The sequence below is a fragment of the Neovison vison genome, chromosome 13 (genome assembly GCF_020171115.1).
Source record: "Neovison vison isolate M4711 chromosome 13, ASM_NN_V1, whole genome shotgun sequence".
NCBI lineage: Eukaryota > Metazoa > Chordata > Mammalia > Carnivora > Mustelidae > Neogale > Neogale vison.
This window is the reverse complement of record NC_058103.1, coordinates 52,076,793-52,097,681: the sequence shown is the minus strand read 5'-3', so window position 1 is coordinate 52,097,681 and position 20,889 is coordinate 52,076,793.

Sequence of the window (20,889 nt, the reverse complement as noted above, 5' to 3'; positions counted from 1 at the left end):
AACTGCTGAGTATGAAGTTTTGGGGGGTTATGAAAACGTTGTAGAGTTGATGTTGGTAATGGTGGCATAGCTCCGAATTGTATTTTGAATGTGTGTGTTGTATGGTATGTGAATTATATCCCAAGTTGTTATTTTAAAAAGATTAAATTAGCTTTTTTAGTCAGGGAAGAAATTTCCATTTAGAGACATAAAAATAATAATTTGTGTGTTGAATTATGTATAGTTAATTCTCAGTAAATACCAGCTATTATTACATTACTATTATTTTCTCCGAAAGTACTAGTCTTCTAATTTTATATTCAAGGATATAGAGGGCCCAGGAGCAAGGGAAAGGGGTGAGCGGGCATTGGGATATAATAATAGCTAATAATTATTTAGTTTTTATTATTTAATGATCACTGTAGGAAGCACTTTACAGGGACTATCCCGTAGCTTTGTTTCCAATTTGACAGAAGAAGCTAACAAGAGGGCACCTTGCAGGCTCAGTCAGAAAAGCATGTGGGTCATGAATTCCAGCCATGTTGGGTGTAGAAATTACTTAAAAATAAAATCTTTTAAAAAAAGAGAAGAAACTAATACTTCAAGAATCTGTGTAGTTACAAAGTGGTAGAGATGAGAAGTAAAATCCATGCTTTCTCTCAATCTCTGCATTATCCAACAGCACGTAGAAGCCCACAAGCTCTGTGCAAATGACTTCAGTTGCCACTTAGGGGAAAAAAATGGATTTTGAATTTTTAAGACAAACAAATAAATAACCCAAACCACCTAAAGTATGAAGAAATTAACTCAGGGAGAAGAGTATTAGATGGATGGTGATTAGGTAGTGGAACCTGCTTGTATACAGTACTAAAACAAATTAGTACACCTGGTATTCTCAGTTAACAATGACTTAAAATAAGATTCAGAAGTGGCCCATAATTGCTTACACAAAAACCTTCCCCTGAAATAAAATTAATATGTCTTCATCTCTGAAAAGGGCTTTCAAATAACGATAGACAAGAGGAGTCTTGAAACAGGAGCCCGACGATTGTACCAAGAAGGTATGTCAACCTTTAAAACCAAACAAAACAAAAAACAAACAAACAAAAAACACCTCTAAATGCCCAAGTTACAAATTCACATAGCAGTCATTCAATAATGGATTTCATGTCTGTTCTTGAACTACATCATTTGTCAAGCAAAGAGGGTCTTTCTCTGCCTCTCTCGCTCTGAGCTACTGAAGCACTACAAAGTCTTAACTTGCGGGAAGAAACGTCAAGTGTGAACAGGTTTATGAGAAAAGAGAATTAAATGAGGTTGGACATGCTGCACAGTGAGTGGAACATAAAATGTAATAGAGAAAGGCTAATATGGGCATTCTCATGATTTGAAAGGAGACCTAATAGCAAAAAGGAAGAAAAATAACATTGCAGTGTTCATCACACATACTCATTTGTTGTGTTAAATGTGACAATATTGATCTTCTAAGTGAACAGGACAAAAAGACTGATGTCACTATAGGAAAAATTACCATTTCAATGAAAAACCATGCATTGTCTATAGGACAACATTCAGCTTTATGAGATTTGCTTTTATGGATGCAATTATATAAATCTATAATTTGTAGATATCCAAGAGCATGGAAAAATATCCCTGTGTTTAGACATGCAAACTCTGCCTTGTCAAGCAGCAGTTCAGTTGACTTCCCTTTCCCACTGTGGAAGAAGTTCATTTTGTCTCCATTTATACATTCATTTTAATATTTCTGATCTATAAATGTTTCTGTTTCTTAGATTCTCTTTCAAACCCATGATAACATTTCTTGGCTTCCTCATTAAGAATTAAAAATAAATCTAGCATGCATTCATATTTGTATCTGATGAGAATCTATTTATATCTGATGGGAGTCATAAGCTTTACCTTCTTTGAAAACTATCTTTTTTTTTTAATTTAAATTCAATTAATATACAATGTATTATTTGTTTCAGGGGTGCAGGTCTGTGATTCATCAGTCTTATATAATACTCAGTGCTCATTCATTACAACACATACCCTCCCCAATGTCCATCACCCAGTTACCCCATCCTTCTACCCCCCTTCCCTCTAGCAACACTCAGTTTGTTTTTTATGGTTAAGAGTCTCTTATGGTTTGTCTTCCTCTCTGGTTTCATCTTGTTTCATTTTTTCTTCTCTTCCCCTATGATCCTCTGCCTTGTTTCTTAAATTCCACATAACATTGAAATCATACTGAAAGCTATCTCTTAACACTGATGTCACATAACCATACAAAACTATTATTGGTATAGCTAAATCTACTTGTTTTTTTCTTGTTCAAAACATTTCCTCTCCCCTCATCCTCTAAGATGTGTGTGTATTATGTGTGTGTTGTGGAGGACAAAATGCATTAAGGAGATGATTTTATTCAGGTTTTTGCAGGATAGGGGGAACATTCTTTAATAAGAAACAACTCAAGGAAAAGAAAGGGGCCTGTGGTTTTATGGCAGCTACTAAATAATGGAATCATCAAGTTGTTATTTACATAAAGTAATAATAGACAAGTCTGTGTAGTTTAATGATTTTAGATAGAAACCTTGGTAGACAACTTAAAAGGAAAGGAATTATTGTAATGATCAGGATGGGGAGGGGCCTGGGTGGCTCAGTTGTTAAGTGTCTGCCTTTAGCTCAGGTCATGGTCCCAGGGTCCTGGGATCGAACCCTGCATCTAGCTCCCTGCTTAGTGAGGAGCCTGGTTCTCTCTCTCCCTCTGCCTTCTACCTTTGATTGTGCTCTCTCTCTCTCTGTCAAAGAAGTAAATAAAATATTAAAAAAAACAAAAGGGGGTCCTTTAAGGATGAAGGAAAAGATGGAATCAGTTAATGGTACATAGGTTGTTTCTAAGACACAGGCGGTGTTTATTTCTTAGAGTGATACTTCCTTCTTGTAATTAGTCTTCAGATTCTGTATATGTTTTTTTAAACCTCTATGAATAAGCCCCAATTTTAAAAAGTTAATTTCATTTTTAAACTATGCACTATTAATCATTCAGTACCAGGTATTGAATAGTCCATCACTTATTCAGTGATGTCACTTTGTAATATATCTAATATTTATATAATCGAAAGTAGATGCTAAATTCAAATGGTAAACTTGATAGCAGATGACTATTTAGTACATATGTAGAACTACCCCCAATAAGTAAATATTTTACAATTAGCACTAGGAAAAAATGACAAAAGACAGAAACAGTTGTTTCACAGAGGAAGAAAAACAAGTGCCCCCAGATAATATGTATGTAATATGATTTTAATCTGATAAAATCCAACATTCATTTCTTAAGAGACTGTTTCTCTAGAGAAATTTTAGGTTGACAGAAAAAAATGGAGCAGAAAGTACAAACATTTCCCATGTTCCTCCTGCCCCCTCACGCACACCCTCCCCCATTACCAACCACTGGAGTAGTATAGTTGTTACAATTGATGACTCTGCATTGACACACCTGCATTGACAATAGCCTAAAGTCCATAGTTTACATGATGGTTCACTCTTGGTCTTGTATATTCTATGAGTCTGAGCAAACATAAAATGACATTTGTCCATCACTGTAATATCATACAGAGAATTTTCACTGCCATAAAAATCCTCTGTGTTTCCACCCCAACCCAAGGCAAACAAAGATTTTTTTACTGTCTCCATATTTTTTACTTTTTAGAATGTCATATATTTGGAATAATACAGTATGTAGATAATTCATATTGACTTCTTTCACTTAGTATTAAGCATTTAAGTTGACTCCATATCTTTTCATGGCTCAATAGCTCATTTCTTTTTAGTGTTGAATAATATTTCAATGCCTGGGTGTACTGCAGTTTTATTTATCCATTTACCTACTGAAGGATATCTTTGTTGTTTCCAAGTTTTGACAATTATTAATAAGGCTGCTATAAATATTCATGTTCAATCTCTTGTGCAAACATATGTTTTTAATTCCTTTAGGCAAATATCATGAAATACAATTGCTAGAAGTTATGATAAGAGTATGTTCAATTTTGTAAGAAACCACCAAACTGACTTCCAAACTGACTATATGACTTTGCATTCCCACCAGCAATGAATAATGATTCATTCCTATTGCTCCACATCTTCACTTGCATTTGGTGTTAGTGTTCCAGAGTTTGGCCATTCTAATAGGTGTGTAATAGTATCTCAGTTTTGTTTTAATTTATATTTTCCTGATGATACATGATATGGAGTATATTTTTATATGCCTAACTGGCATCTTTATATCTTGTAACATTGATTTTTGATGAAAACTCTATCTTAGAATAGAAAGGAATATCTTTAATCTGATATGATGTTTCTATTGAATCATATAGCAAATATAAAGCCAAAGATAAATGTTTAAGTCAGACCATAAAAATAAAGGACAGAATAAAGATGTTGACTCTATTGAGTTAGAGCCTGTGGGACTTCTCAGATTCCCTTGACCCTCTTCTTCCCACTTGGTTAATACACCTCCATTTTCAGACTTAGGGAAAATACCACATAACCTTTGACATGGGATCTGGCTTCCAGAGCAGTCACCAGATTATATAAACCAAGAGTTCAATCATTAATGGGTCTTGCCCAATGAAAAGTGGATGGGGGGTGGCAGAAAGGAGCTAGATAAATTCTCCTTTCTCCTGGAGAAGATCCTGAAATGTTCTTGAACAGACCCACTTGCCAAGCTAACACATGTAAGGAACAATCTTCTAGGTCTCGTTGTGGCTCACTGTAATACATTATGCTTATTTATTATTATTATTTTGGGGGGTTAACATCTTACTTGCTTCATTCCCTTTTATTTGTCACTCTTCCTTTGTGGGCTTTAACCTTACATAAGGAATACCCTTTCAAGTTTACTTTCTGCAGAACCTGAGCTAAAGTATCTCTCTCAGGAGAGAGGAGATATATATATATATCTGTATCTATATATATATAGATATATGAAGACTGGATTGTCTATAAAGCTATCATAATTTGCAGAAGACATGACTGCCTATGTAAAAAACACAAAAGAATTAAAGGATAAATCATTAGAATAAAAAGAAGACTTTTAAAAAAGGTTACCTTTTAAAAGATCAATGTATAAAATTCAGTTGTGTTTCTCCATATCAGTAGTAAAAGATTAGAAAATGAAAACTAAAAGACATAGTTTATAATAGTAATACAAGCATGTTTTCTTGAAATATGATTTTTTTTTCTATTCTGAGTATGTAACGTATGTAATACAATACATACATTTGCAAACCGCCACACTGTGGCACCATTTTGGAAGGGTTCCTGCTAAGGGCATGTTGGTGAGGGGGCATGTCAGCAGAAGACCATGGCATTGGGTATGTTCTTAACAAGCTAGATAGGAAGTATTTGTACTCGTTCCTGAATGTGTCCCTATATCTAGTTTGATGGGGGTTGGGAGGGTTGTCAGGGAGGTAGGTGGGGAAGGAAATGGGCTTGCTAGTTCTTTTGTTCTTGGCGAAGTTTCCTAAATATCCCTGACCCTCCAGCACAGGCTCTAAGATTAATAAACAAATTTCCCTCCCATATACACCAGGAATTTTGGAACTCCTGCTTTTATGCTGTATCTCAGCAAAGCTGTCTCATAAGGACATGGAATCCGTTTCTCATTGCCCTCTAGTTCTCACAGAGTCTGCTGATTTTTCAGGTTCTAGGTATTAAGCCCCACTGACTGTAAGAACTCAGAAGTTAAGCCCCATCTGATTTTCAAAGCCAAATATAATGGGGGTTCATATTCCCAGTGCAGATTCCCATGCCTAGGGTGCCTGGGGTGCCTAGGGTGGAGTCTTTTCCTCTCCCTTCTCCATGCCTGCGATGTTCTTCCCATAGACAGTCCCATCGGTCAGTTTGTCTCCTGACTGCATCTCTTTTCAGTGTGGGACTCCTCTGCATTTAGCTGTGGAGAGTCTGTTCTGCCAGTCTTTGGGTCATTTTCTGTGTCATTTGCACTGATGAGGGTGTTATCTAGGTGTTATCAGTAGAAAGAAGTGAGCTTAGGATCCTCCTACTCTGCTATTTTCCCCAGAAATCTATTCCATACAATTCTATCCCAAGATATTTTCTTTAAAAACATCCTTGCATTTGTATAACTGGGTATCTGTGCAATATACGGTATCTAAGGCACATAAAGTAGGGCAAAGATCTCTATTTATCCAAGTTTAAGGGCAGGAATAAATTCCATGATCATCAACCACATTTTGATCATTTATACCATTACCTGATAAGTTGATCAGCCACTACTGATACCAGTCTATTACTTTTTTTCTAGACCTGATGTTTCCTCTTAGTCTTGATAATACTTTCAGGAGTTGAGATCCTGTGGTTGGCTCCAATTCTCAGGACTTGCATCCTAATACCTGTTGATAGATGTTTCTTGCACTGAAATTACTATATCTCACTGGTCTTGAAATTTCCATAGCCTCTCTCCACCAGCCTATAAAGATGCTTGGAACTTTCTTAAAATTCTGTCAGTTATAATGACTGCTTCCCAAGTGTTGCCTGTCTCCATATTCTCTATAGTGTTCTACATTTCAAATGGAATTGGAACCCCATTCCTGTGATTCTATTTCCAGATTTCATTCTGAGTCAGTCTGCCACATCCCACTAAAGGTATTCAAAATATGCAGGTTTGCCTAATAAATTGAATATATTTGGTCTAACAGCACATCCATCTTAAGACAGAATACAATTTACCTTCCATGTACCTACTTCATATTTGCATGAAGTTTTAACATGCATTAGTTTTTGGTTGGTAAAAATGAGCCTCGTTATATTATTCAGACTGTATTTTGTTACAGGACTCCTCAAGGGCATTATTGTAATCAGTTAGGAGTAAGCCTACCCAGGTCTTCTATAAATAAACTCTAATTCCTTTTTATTATAAGGTAACATTTTAGCAGTGTAGTAATTCTTGTTCTCAAAGTTCAAAACATAATGCTTAATTTGTCAAATATTGTAAATACTTAAACAAATGGTTTATATGTAAAAGGTTTTGTTCCAGGAGAAGTGATTCTTTTTTTCTAACTCTCTTAGTTGATTGGAATATGATTAGATTGGATGGAATATAAAACTACTAAATTTGCAAAACTGGTGACTTGCTGAAAATCTCAAGTGTGTGTGTGTGTTTGTGTGTGTGTGTGTGTGTATGCACAGAATTACAGAAAGGAAAAGACGTTGACAAATAAGAATCTAGCATGAAGACTTATTGTAATTTTGTGTGTTAGTTGCATTGGTGTGGTTGAGTCCAAAATGAAAGATAGTGCTTAGGCTAGCACTCTTTATGATCTTATGAATGGACTCTATGTTTTTCTGTGGCTTTAATTATATAATCCTTTCTTACATTTTAATATACCTCTTAAAATGCATGATCATGAATAAAAATGCTTTCCATAACTTAATCATAACTTTCCATGATTCATTATATCTGAAATAATATACATAATATGCTGCTATAACTTTTAAGTTGGAAATAGTAAATTATTTTGTTATCTCTTATACTGTAATAAAAATACTTTTTAATATTCCTTTTCTAATACATAAATATAATCACTTATTAAAATTATGTCTAAATGTTTCAGACAATATATTAACAAGTAGTAAAGAGTTAAAATATGGCCAAATGACATAAATTGCTATAGTTATTTCACAGAAATTATATGTGTCTTCAGTAGAAAATCAGAATAAACCTACCAGAGCATATTGATTGCGATGACTATTAAACATTTTCACACTTGGATTCAAATACTTCATCATAGTTGGGCTTAGATAGAAAAAATAGGTACCAGATATATTTTAAACATGAATTTTAAAGGTAATATCAAGAAAATTTGAGATTCTGCAATTAAATACAGATCTAATCTAGATTTCACTTCATTGCTAGAGTCATTAGTGAATATAGCTGGTAAAACAGTGAACTCCTTTTGGGTTCTAATAAATTAATAATAAATGATGATAATAATAAGTAACATTCATTCAGGGTGTACTATGTCCCATAAATTGTGCTAAGTGCTTTTTCTCATAATTGTCATAGTACCATTTTGTAGTTGGGATTGTTTTGAAGTTTAGGCAGCTAAGCCTCCAAAAGTTTTAATAAATTCCTCAAGGTGAAAGGGAAGGTAGAGAGCAGAACCAGGATCCAAACAAAAGTATATATTTCAAAACATTTGCTTTTCTTGACAACGACACCAAACTAATCTTCAATGTTTTCCTGATTTTAATCATTTCTATATTAGCTAGAGCTTGCTCAGGGAAGCAGAAGCACTAAAAGGAACAGAATAAGAAATGTATTATAGGTATTAAACTTTGCAGGATAATAAGAATGGGTGGGAAAATAGTTCTGAAGGAGACAGTTGGTGATCAGATAAAACTCAGCAAAGTCACTAACCAACGGCAACAAAGAAATTTACTGAAGGCTTTTGTCTCTTTCCTTGTGGTGGGCCTGAAGTCGTAATAAGCCAGAAAGTCAAACATTTGGGGGAAAAATCAAAATGCAGAGTGAAGAGAAGTATGAATAGTTACTAGAAGGAAAGAAATAATAAATGTTGGATGGAAAATAAATGAAATAGAGACTAAAAACCCCATAGCAAAGTTCAAAGAAACCAAGAGGTGGTTCTTCAAAAAGATAAACAAAATTAGCAAATCTTTAGCCAGATTCATCAAGAAAAGAGAGGACTAATTCAATAAAATCAGAAATGAAAGGGGAGAGGTAATAGCCAACACCATAGAAAAATAAAGGATTATAAAAGACTCTTATGAAAAAGTATAGATATTGGACAACCTAGAAGCAAGAGAGAAGTATGGATAACCTCGATCCCACAGGACAATGGAAGCAAGGCGGACAAACTGAATCCTACAAGGACAATCTGGAATCCAGGTCTGTCAGTGCATCAAACTCTAACAATGTGACTGAACAAAAGTCTGTGCCCTTTAGCATAGCTGTATACATGCCCAGTCTGGGTGTCAGAGAAAGTAAAAAACAAGATCTAGCAGAAACAAAAGGGGCTGATATTAGGTTGTGCCATCCTTCAATGAGGTGAATCCGCAGATCAATCTCACCATTAATGACCTGCAGTGATGCCTGGGGCACTGCACCAACTTTGTGATTATAGTTGTTGTTGCTTCCCTTCTGCCTTTCAGATTCCATGCAAATTTCCCTTATGATCAAGCACCCTATGAAGGAAGGAATTCTGGGAAACATTTTCAGCTTATATGAGATAATGCAGTAAAAAGCCATCACGTTGCACACAGTATTTTAGATCCATATTTTGGAAGTAGGCAATGCAATGAGAAAGACTGTGATATTTATAAAGTCTGTACATATTAATATGATTGGAAGGTAAAGTTACCGTGGTATTTTTCAATCAAAAAATGTCAAAGATCAAAAAATGTCACAAGACTTCCACTTAAGTAAGGAAGACTATGTCCTTTAAGTGACCCTCCCACTAAAATATAACTAGATTCTGCCTATATTCTTACCTTTAATTACATTCCTAATTTCAGTAGAAAATAAAGAAGTCTCCATGGACCAAAAACAGAAGGAAACAAATAACAGCAATTTGAAATTGGAGCAGAGAACTGTGAATGGTTAGCACATGCAAAGGGAATATATTTTCCAGACATACACAACAGTATATAAGCCTTACAGAATTAGAAGCACAGCAAACACAGAAATTTCAGCCAGAAAACTCCATGTTCTTGATTCCTCATGACAAGAGAAATTGCTTTCAGGATAGTAACATCTCAAGGAACAGGCAAAACCCGTTATAAATGCTCTCCGGTAGAAAAAATACCCAACTTTTGTATCCCACATAATAATTCAAGAAAAATATAGTTCAACAATAAAAATAAATGTTAAAAAATGAAAAAGGAAATAAGCCACAGTGAAATACGAATTAAAGCAAAATCACAAATAATAAATAATAAATTTAGATCTACCCATGATCTCAGATTCTGTGAAATTATTAATTATAAAATATGAAGTAATAATATATAAAAATCATGAGGAAATTATGAAATAAAGAAAAAGACCAATGAAGGGCATGTGGGTGGCTCAGCTGGTTAAGCATCCAATTCTTGGTTTTGGCTCAAGTCATGATCTCAGGGTTGAGGGATCAAGCCCCACATCTGGCTCTGCATTTGGCGTGGAGCCTGTTTGAGATTCTCTCTCTCCCTTTGCCCCTCCCCTGACTTTTTCTCTCTCTGTCTCAGAAAGAAAGAAAGAAAGAGCAAAAGCAATAAGAAAAGCAACTCTTTAAAGAAGAAACTAAATATAGCTTCTGAAAATAAAAATGCAATTGCAGAAATTAAAATCTCCATGGGTGGGTTAAATAACAAACCAAACTCAGCCAAAGAAACAATAATGAACAGGAAAATAGATATGCAGAAACTATTCAAATATCATGCAAAGAAACAGATATGTAAACATGAAAAGAAGGTTAAGAGACATGGGGGATACAATGAGATATACCATATATTTAATCTGAGTTCCAGAAAAAGAAAACAGAAATTAGAAATTAGAATAGAAATATAGAAAAATATAGAATATAGAAAAGTAGAAATCAGAACAACAATATCAGCAGAAATTATAGATTAAAAATTTCCAGATTTGACAAAAGAGCAGAATCTCTACAATCACCAATATAGAAAGGTAATCCCAGCAACCAGGATTATATAACAAAGAAGAGATAAACATAGCCCTGAGACAGTGGTAACAGAAGACAAGGGATGCACCGCCATCTGTACCTGATGCTCATTTAGGTCTGAAAACTCCCAAGTGGCTGTAAGCTGGTGGTGGGAAGCAAGCCCCAGTGCTGGGCGGAAGGATGCTGCCCCCTCTTTGATGACTCTTTCTGCATACTGCAGTCCATGACGATTTAGTAGAGGATGGCCCATGAGTGGTTTTCATGGTGGATTTGGGACATCCATATGTTGCAGCAGCCAAACAGCAGGCCCTGGATTTCATCTCTGCTCCAGGATGACGGGAAACATTTCCCATTCTAAAGTCAGTAAGAGTGGCACAGAATCACCCTGGGCAGACTGGGAAGCTCCAGCCCCACCTGTGTTACGATTCTATGCTCAGAAACTTGACTCAATGGAGAGGTCTTATTTGGGATTTTTATATCAGTGTTTTTATTTGAGCGTGGCTTTCCTTTGGTTATTGGTTTCTGTAAATGGAAAATTTTCAACTTCGATTTCCTTAGCTATTTTTTTCTTCCCATCATTTGTTTCTGCATTTCTTCCTGCCTAATAGTGCATTATTTTGCTCTATTGTGACAAGAGCGTTGGTGCCTCTGTAATCTATGTCACGCTGCTACCTGGCATTTTCAGTTCTCTGAAGAGTAGCCAAATGGTTAAAAATAAAAATAAAAATTAAGAATACCACAAAATATACAAGAAATCAGAATATTTCCATAATCACTAAATAAATTAAATGAACAGTTAAAATCTTCTCCCAACACACAGAAAACAACAATCATCAGGGCCAAATCATTACAAAGGATTTCTAATAAACATTTGAGGAAAATGATTTCAGTATCCTAAGTCTCTTCTAAAATAGAAAAGAGAGAATCATATTAACCTATATATAAGACAAGACTATCCTTGAAAGCAATATGATAATAATAGCAAAATGACAAACATTTCAACCAAGCATAAAAAAATTACACAACCAAATTAGATTTATTCCAAGAATGCAATGGAGCTTATCATGACAAAAAAAAAAAAAAATTAACGCATATCACTTTTTTTTTTTTTTTTTTTTTTTTGTAAAGAGAGAGCACACAAGTGGGAAGGTAGGGGAGGCAGGGGGAAAGGAAGAAGCAAATATCCTGCTGAGCAGGGAGCTTGATGCTGGACTCAAAATCACAGGACCTTCGGATCATGACCTGAGCTAAAGGCAGACACTTAACCAACTGAGCCACCCAGGTGCCTGTAATATGTATCATTCAGATATTACTATAGAAAAATTTAATGTCATAAGATACACAAAGACTTTCCATATATTCAACTTCTAGATTTGAAATAAAAAAAAGAAGAAAACAAATTTAAAAAACAAACTTTTGCCAAAAACAATGTTGGTGAAGCTTCCGTTAGTCTGTAAAGAGTAACAGTTAAATAAACAAGGAATATCATCTTTACACATTGAGAAATTAGAGGCAGTTCTTTGAAATTCAGGATTAATGTAAGAATTTTGTTTGCTCCAAGAAGACATCCAGATGGCCAACAGACACGTGAAAAAGTGCTCCACATCACTAGGCATAGGGAAATACAAATCAAAACCACAATGAGATACCACCTCACACTAGTCAGAATGGCTAAAATTAACAAGTGAGGAAATGACAGATGCTGGTGAAGATGTGGAGAAAGGGGAACCCTCCTACACTGTTGGTGGGAATGCAAGCAGGTGCAACCACTCTGGAAAACAGTATGGACATTCCTCATAAAGTTGAAAATAGAGCTTACCCTATGACTCAGCAATCGCACTACTGGGTATTTACCATAAACATACAAATGTAGTGATCCGAAGGGGCACGTGCTCCCGAATATTTATAGCAACAATGTCCACAATAGTCAAACTATGGAAAGAACCTAGATGTCCATCAACAGATAAATGAATAAAGAAGCGGTCGTACATATATACAATGGAATACTATGCAGCCATCAAAAAGAAATGAACTCTTGCCATTTGCAACAACATGGTTGGAACTAGCGGTTATTCTGAGCGAAATAAGTCAGAGAAAGACAATTATCATATGATGTCCCTGACATGAGGAATTTGAGAGGCAAAGTGGGAGTTTTGGGTAGAAGGGAAGGGAAAAAATAAAACAAGATGGGATTGGGACAGAAACATACTATAAGAGACTCTTAATCTCACAAAACAAACTGAGGGTTGCCAGGAGGAGAGGGGTAGGGAGAGGGTGGTTGGGTTATGGACATTGGGGAGGGTGTGTGTTATGGTGAGTGCTGGAAGTGTGTAAGCCTGACAATACACAGACCTGTACCCCTGGGGCTAATAATACATTATATGTTAATTTTTAAAAAGTTTTAAAAAAAAGAATATTGTCTGCTCCTACTATTTCTATTCACTTCATATTGAAGATTTTAGTACAGTAATAATAAGAAATGTATTAAAATATAAATATTGGAAAGCAAGAGATAAAGTGACTAATATTAGCAGATGATGGGTCTATGCGAAATACACAAGCAAATCAGGAAAAAGAGTTAATGAAAGAGTACACTTAAAATGTAATAAATAAGATGATTTCAATGGCAACAAAAAAAAACCCTCAACAAAACTTCTCAACAAAATAAAAACATCTCAACAAAATAAAGCATCTCAAAGCAAATCTAACAAAAGACATACAAAACAATAATGGATAAAATTATAAAAGAATTATTGTAAAACATTAAAGGAGACCTAATAAATTTAGAGATTTACTTCATAAACAGGAAGACTCATTGTCATAAAGATGTTATTTCTCATCAGATTACTCTGTAGAGTTAATATAATTTCAATAAAAATCGTATCAGGAAGTTTGAAAGTGCAATTGAATGTGGTGATTTCACAAGCTGTTTATCAAATTTATATGGAAGGAGAAAGTTCCAAGATTAGCCCTGATCAATTAAAGATAAAGAGCTGCAGGGACTTGCTTTATAACATAGTCCTCAGAGTGACATGCCATCCTTTTGCCATATTTTATGAGTTAGAAGCAAGTCACAAGTCCCACATACTCAAAGAGAGCTTACATGGACATGAAACACCTGGGGGTAAGAATCAGGGCTACCATAAGGTCTGTCTGCCACAGGTTTGTCCATTCTGAATTGTGATAATAAAATTAAATATCCTTGAACTCTCCAAAATATAAATCAGAACAACCCCAATACTATTGAGTCTAATCCAATCTGTGTATCCTCTACATACCCATCCTTAGTCCTTCCCTGCCATGCTATATCCCACCCATGAACCACTAACCTTTATTTTTGTGTTTTAGCGTTCCCTTAGAAAACTAGATTTATCACATATTTCTTTGTAGTCACACAATATTTCCTCTAGTTTTGCTTGTTTTGAGACTTAAAAGGCATTACACTGTTTAGAGTCTTCCTTTTTTCACTCAACAATTTATTTCTGAGACTTCTCTGTGTTGTTGGCTGTACCTGTAGGTTATTTATTTTCATATAGTGTCTCCCATTGTAAATATATCTCAGTTGATATAATTATTGTCCTCTTTATGGAAATTAGTTTTGTGTCTTCTTCTGCTTTTTTTTTTTATTATTATGAACAATGACATGAGAGCTCTTGCATATGTCTCTTGTTCTGTACAATCAGAGTTTTCTAGCATAGATACCTGAAAGTGGTACTACTGGATCTTAGAGCAAAAGCCTCTTCAAATTTATTGTGTAATTTCAAACGATTTTCTGAACTTGGAGTGTCTACAGACCTCAAACTCACTAAATCAGTAAGTAAGTATTGGTCCTTTTTGCCACATATATTTGTTTTCAGCTGTAGTTAAGAATCACATTTCCAAAATTTAAGGTTTGCTCTTAGATAAAATAGGTTTGGACTTTATAGACTGTTATATGTCTTTCAATTATTTTCAATTATAAAGAACATGTGAAAATTACATTTTTATCAATAATCCACTTTTGTCTCAAAACTAGCATGCAATCACAGAGTAGTATTGGTATACATTGAAGCAGTTCATTGTACGTGTTAGTCAAACTCCTATCAGCTGGATGTAAAATTTGACTAGCGATGGGAATTTAATTTATGATTATATTTAAAGTGCTTATACAGGGTAGAAAAGTAGAGGGACCACAGCTAAGTGGTAAAGAAGCTTTTTGGAAGTGGCATAGAAGTCTCTTTATGTTGAATGGTGTTTTACTTTGGTGAAATTTCAATATCTTCTAAGTTTTGGTAATTCAGACATTTATTTACTAGAATGGTTTGTGGAATTCTTTTTCAGCAAAATGGTTATATAACTGGTTTGATAGGAGCAACACTGAAGTGAATATGAGTTTTTGTTTTCCAAGAAAAACTACCACCTGTGCTCCATTGAGGCCCTGTTGCTTTCTTTTTTTAATTTTTTATTTTTTATAAACTTATAATATATTTTTATCCCCAGGGGTAGAGGTCTGTGAATCTCCAGGTTTACACATTTCACAGCACTCACCATAGCACACACCCTCCCCAATGTCCATAACCCACCCCCCTTCCCCCAACCCCCCTCCCCCCAGCAACCCTCAATTTGTTTTGTGAGATTAAGAGTCACTTATGGTTTATCTCCCTCCCAATCCCATCTTGTTTCATTTATTCTTCTCCTACGCCCTTAACCCCCCATGTTGCATCACCACTTCCTCATATCAGGGAGATCATATGATAGTTGTCTTTCTCTGCTTGACTTCTTTTGCTAAGCATGATACCCTCTAGTTCCATCCATGTCATCACAAATGGCAAGATTTCATTTCTTTTGATGGCTGCATAGTATTCCATTATGTATGTATACCACATCTTCTTTATCCATTCATCTGTTGATGGACATCTAGGTTCTTTCCATAGTTGGGCTATTGTAGACATTGCTGCTATAAACGTAGTGATCCGAAGGGGCATGTGCACCCTGTTGCTTTTTTAATAGCATGTTTCCTTAATGACACATAAGCCTTGTCTATAACTTCTCACTTTTAATTATTAAAATTGCCACCTATCCTATTCAAACCTCCTGTCTGTTCCTTCAGTGTAGCCTAGACTAGTAGTTTCAGCTTCTTAGAATAAGAAGGAATCACCTCCTCCTATTCCTCTTTTTTCCTCCCTTATCCCTTGATACATATACTATTGAAAATGGTATGTGAGATAGACAATATTTTCTATGTTAAATGACTCTGAGTGACAGAAAACAGGTTTCCTTTCAGCTGTTGTTGCCTCTCTTTTAATAGTGCTGATTACCTCCTGGTTCTCTATGTATCAGGGGTCCAAATGCTGATTCTCAGGGGGTCTTTTTAAAGTTATTTAGAGGGTACTGGAGTTCCTCTCCCTATTCAATCCCCTTGAGGCAAATCTGGCTAAGGCATGGCTTTTTTTTTTCCTGGTGAAGTTCCTCCAGACAGCTTCCTGCTGCTATGGCTCCTTCCCGACAAGCAATGCTCTTAGGAAAGGGGACATAGTCTCATCAATGTTGCTTAAACTTAAAGTACTAGGATGGCTCTACACCAAGGGAAATTTAAGTCATATCTTTACTATGCCAGAGACTGGGGATGAGGGCTGACCCCTGACACTCTTTATCTCAGTTCTGCCATCTTCTTCCTGTTCCCACCACGAGCATAATCTTGGTGGTGGTGATGGTATTCGATGACTCATAATATTTAGGCAAAAGAAAATCACCATTTACTAACAAATCGATGTACTGTCCCCTGTCCCCATTTACCCACCTAGAGAGGAGAAAGAATAGTTGGTCCTTTAAAGACCCTGAATTTCCCAAAAGATACCATGGCCCTTCACAATCTCATATTTCTCTTTATCAGTAACCAGTCAACTTGGGACAAGAGAGAGTTTCATGAATAGAACCCTTGAAGAGTCTAATAGTATAATTCTCAAATTATGATAGTTTCTACTATAAACATGATCTTATTCTTTGGAGCACAAATTATCTTTTGATCAATTACTCTCAGAAGCCTATTTAACTTCTATAATATGAAGAATTAATTAGTTAATTATTTATAATAAAAATTATCAAGATTCTGGATGGACACAAATACAAAATTAATGTTTTTAGATTTTATATTAAAAATTCTTCATTTTGATAGAGTAATTTTAGCTATAGTTATTAGAGATCCACAGCAATAAAAGATAACTAGGAATTGTTATAAACATGTGAAAGCATATTTTTTACATGAATTGTTTTAAAGTTAAAATTTCAGAAATATTTTTACTATAACATTAAGAGTATTTCTGGGTGAATAAACTGAAGTAAAACAAGATAGGATCAAAGAATCTCCTTGCAAAAAAAAACAAACAAAAAAAAGAATCTCCTTGCCAACACCTAATGAAATGAAAAAATATAGTAAAAGAAATACAGCCAAAAGCCACCAAGGGAAAGGTCATGTCCTAGGCATATCATAAATTTAGGAGGAAAAAAGGACATAAAACGAAGATGTATTCTCATATAATAGCCAGAGCTTTTTTTATATATTAAAGATCTCCAGGGACACCTGGGTGGTTCAGTGGGTTGAGGCCTCTGCCTTCGGCTCAGGTCATGATCCCGGGGTCCTGGGATCGAGCCCCGCGTCAGGATCTCTGCTCAGCAGGGAGCCTTCTTCCCCCTCTCTCTCTGCTTGCCTCTCTGCCTACTTGTGATCTCTCTCTCTGTGTCAAATAAATAAAATCCTTAAAAAAATTAAAGATCTCTGGCTAAATAATTTTAGTATAATTTCATATTTTGAGGGATGGGGAGAAATATTTTGAGGGATGGGAAGAAATAGTAGATTATTTAATAACCACTTATGTAATGTGCCTCTTCAAAACTTTCCAGACTCCTAGAAACATTCCTAAAGAAACAGAAGATTTTATTTTTTTTATTTTATTTTTTTTTAATTTATTTGACAGAGAGAAATCAGAAGCAGACCGAGAGGCAGGCAGAGAGAGAGAGAGAGGGAAGCAGGCTCCCTGCCGAGCAGAGAGCCCGATGTGGGACTCGATCCCAGAACCCTGAGATCATGACCTGAGCAGCGGCTTAATCCACTGAGCCATCCAGGCGCCCAAGAAACGGAAGATTTTAAAATGTCTCACTATTGCCCTAATATGGGAGGAAGTGTACTAAGTATACATTATCCTTGTGTAACTATTCAAATTGTATAAGAATTGACAGGTAGAACCCCTATTGACATTTCACCAAAGATGCTGACACTTGGGCTCTCCATTTTCCAGTGTTCTGCACTACACAGCAGCAGGAGCAAGGATAAGAAATACACCACAGCTGGAAGAGTAGACTGAGTGCCTGACCTTGAGGAGTGAGCCCAGGTGCAGGATAATTAATGGGATCCCAGAAGTTGAGTCAGAATCCAACATCCATCAGAGGCTATATTTGACCCCTCATGTTCCCTCCTTTCCCTAGCTTCTCATCATGAAACAACAGAAGAGTTGGTAACAAAATCCAGTCCTCAAACTACAATACCCAGAAAGAGGACTAAGTGAAGGAAAATAACAAAAACTTTGTGAAAGCGTTACTGGAGAAAGTTCCCTACAATCTTTCAGGTTAAATTGAGCTGGTAGAACAGTCTATTATCACACATCAACATTATGAAAATAATGGTATGATAACCATATAATCTTTCTTTTGAAAAAAACAAGAAAAAGGAGAAGAAGAAAAAAGAAATAAATATTGAATTAAAAAGGTAAGGTAGATAAAAAATCCAATCTGTAGGGAAGAAAAAGGAAATAAAGCAAATCTCTGTGAGTAATATGTAAAGGATAAAGGGTAGAGCACAGTTAAATTTTTCAAAAGGAGCTCCAAGAATAGACGACCAACTAGAATACTACGAAAGTAAACATTACAAAACTAAAGATAAAAAATAACAAAAACTCAAATCAGAATACTGAATCCAATTAAATTAAATTAAAATTAATCCAATTAAACACAGGACTCAAATTAGACAACTGAAGGGAATAATAGTTGCAAAACAGAATATTAAATATATAAATCATGAAAGAATAATAATACTACAAGCAGCAAAAATCAGAAGCTGAGAAGCAATGAGGCAGAAGCAAATGGAGTAGTGATAACATTGATATTATCATAAATTAACACTAATTTTATGCACTTAATATGTGCAAGGCAAAATCCTACTCTTTTTCTCATCCTAAACACAAATTTGTGATCTATCGTGTCTTAAGCTTATTTTATAGTTAAGAAAATTAAGCAATGGTGATAATAAGTAATTTGCCCAAGTATGTGCAAAAACAAAGATTCAAATCCAGTCATCCTAATGCCAGAATTTTCCTTATTATCTACTGTTAAGCATGGCAATGACTTCACTTTGAATTATTATTGATGGTATAATTTAATTTACTTTGACTTTACTCATTATTTTCTGCATTACTTACATTAAAGAAAGGTATTTTTGTGAAAAGACTGAAGTCACTGCTCTAAGAAAAACCCCAAATGTATGTCATTAATATAAAGGCAGAAGATGATTGGGGCTAAATGATCTCCCAGCTTAATCCTTAGGTCCCTGATGACATTCTAAGAATCAGAAAGCCCTACCTGAATTTTGTTGAGGTAGGCAGTACAAAGCTGCTAAAGTAGAAATAAAATACCTGCCAATGCTAGTGACAAGTCAATTCATGCCAGAGCTAGTGCATACTTTTATAAAAATTAATGGCTTCAGGCTAAATATGCTTAGTATAATTGCATATTTTGAATGGGGGGAGAAATGGTGGATTATATAATGATAATTTGTGGAATGTGCTTTTCAAAACTAAATTGATAATGATGCATGGTCCAATTGAAGTTTTCATCATCTTCTGATTCAGTCAGTATTTTCCATGAAACGTGGAGACTCCATCAACCAAATCAGAGTTTTATAGGGCAATATTTACTTGAATTTAGTAACTGTACTTCTATTTTTTTTAAAGAGGAGATAGTTCTGTTTCATTGCAGTAGTGCATGAATATATGAATACATAATATATTCCCAAATTAAATTTTCCATTTTGAATAGAAATTCAGAAATAATGACAAGCTCTGCAAAAAATATAATAAAATTATCCTTCAGCACAACTGTCTTATCAATTTATTAATAACTAAAATGACCAGAAAACAGAAAAATGCTGAAAAAACAAAATCATAGCTTAGAGAATATAATAGGATTTTTGATTTAAAAAAAGTGGAAGTGTCCTTCTATCAACAGTAAATAAAATTTATGTGATAGATTATAATAGAAAACTTTAGAAAAAAAATAAATCTTAATGACACCTATCAGTTTTTAATGTAATAATTTTGAATCTTTCATTTTCATCGACATGTCTATATGCATAAACAATCAGTTACCAGTCTCTACCAGACAAGGACATTCATGGGCTTATCACCTACCTATATTTGGTGAGTGAATACAGAGTTCGAAGTTTGAAGGTCAAGGTATATGAGAATTTTGAGAGCAAAGACAAGGGTGAATAATAAAGATGGAAAATATTTTCAAAACTGCATTATATTAACATGGCAACTAAGGGACTGTCCGTTTTGTTGTGTTGTGCTTCGAATTTTCATTTGAGTTTGAGTTCTTGTTTTTGAAAGTCTGTGTGGCAAAAAGTAAACTAGACGGGTAAGAGTGAGAAGATCTAGCTCATGGCTACCCTAATTTTTGAACTGTACAGGATCTAATTTTCTAGAAAAGTTCAAGATTTTTTAAAGCATCAGATAAAAGACATAAAGGAAAGTGCTTAGAAGAACTCTTTCTACAAATTTGTATTATTTAGTATTTATCTTTCTCATTTATATATAATATGAAAAATATTGCAGCTTAATACAGCAACCTTCTTGACAAAGTAGGACATCTCTTCCAGTAGGAGCCTGAATATTGTCAGATGCAAACTTTTAGATTTGACAGGAATTTTTTTAAGTAAATGGAAATAATTGAATAAGCATATGTCTCCGCACTGTTTAGTACTCCTTTTGTTGCTTTTATTCAATATGTTGACCTAAAAATGGTTAGTTTTAAAGAGGTGAGGTCACTGTTGACAAGATTGAGATTTGGAAGACTAAATAATTTAAAGAACCAGAATTTTAAAATGTAATACACACCCAGAAATTTTAGCTTATGTAGTTTCCAAAACAAAAACACCTGTATGATCAATGTAACTCTAATGTAGGGC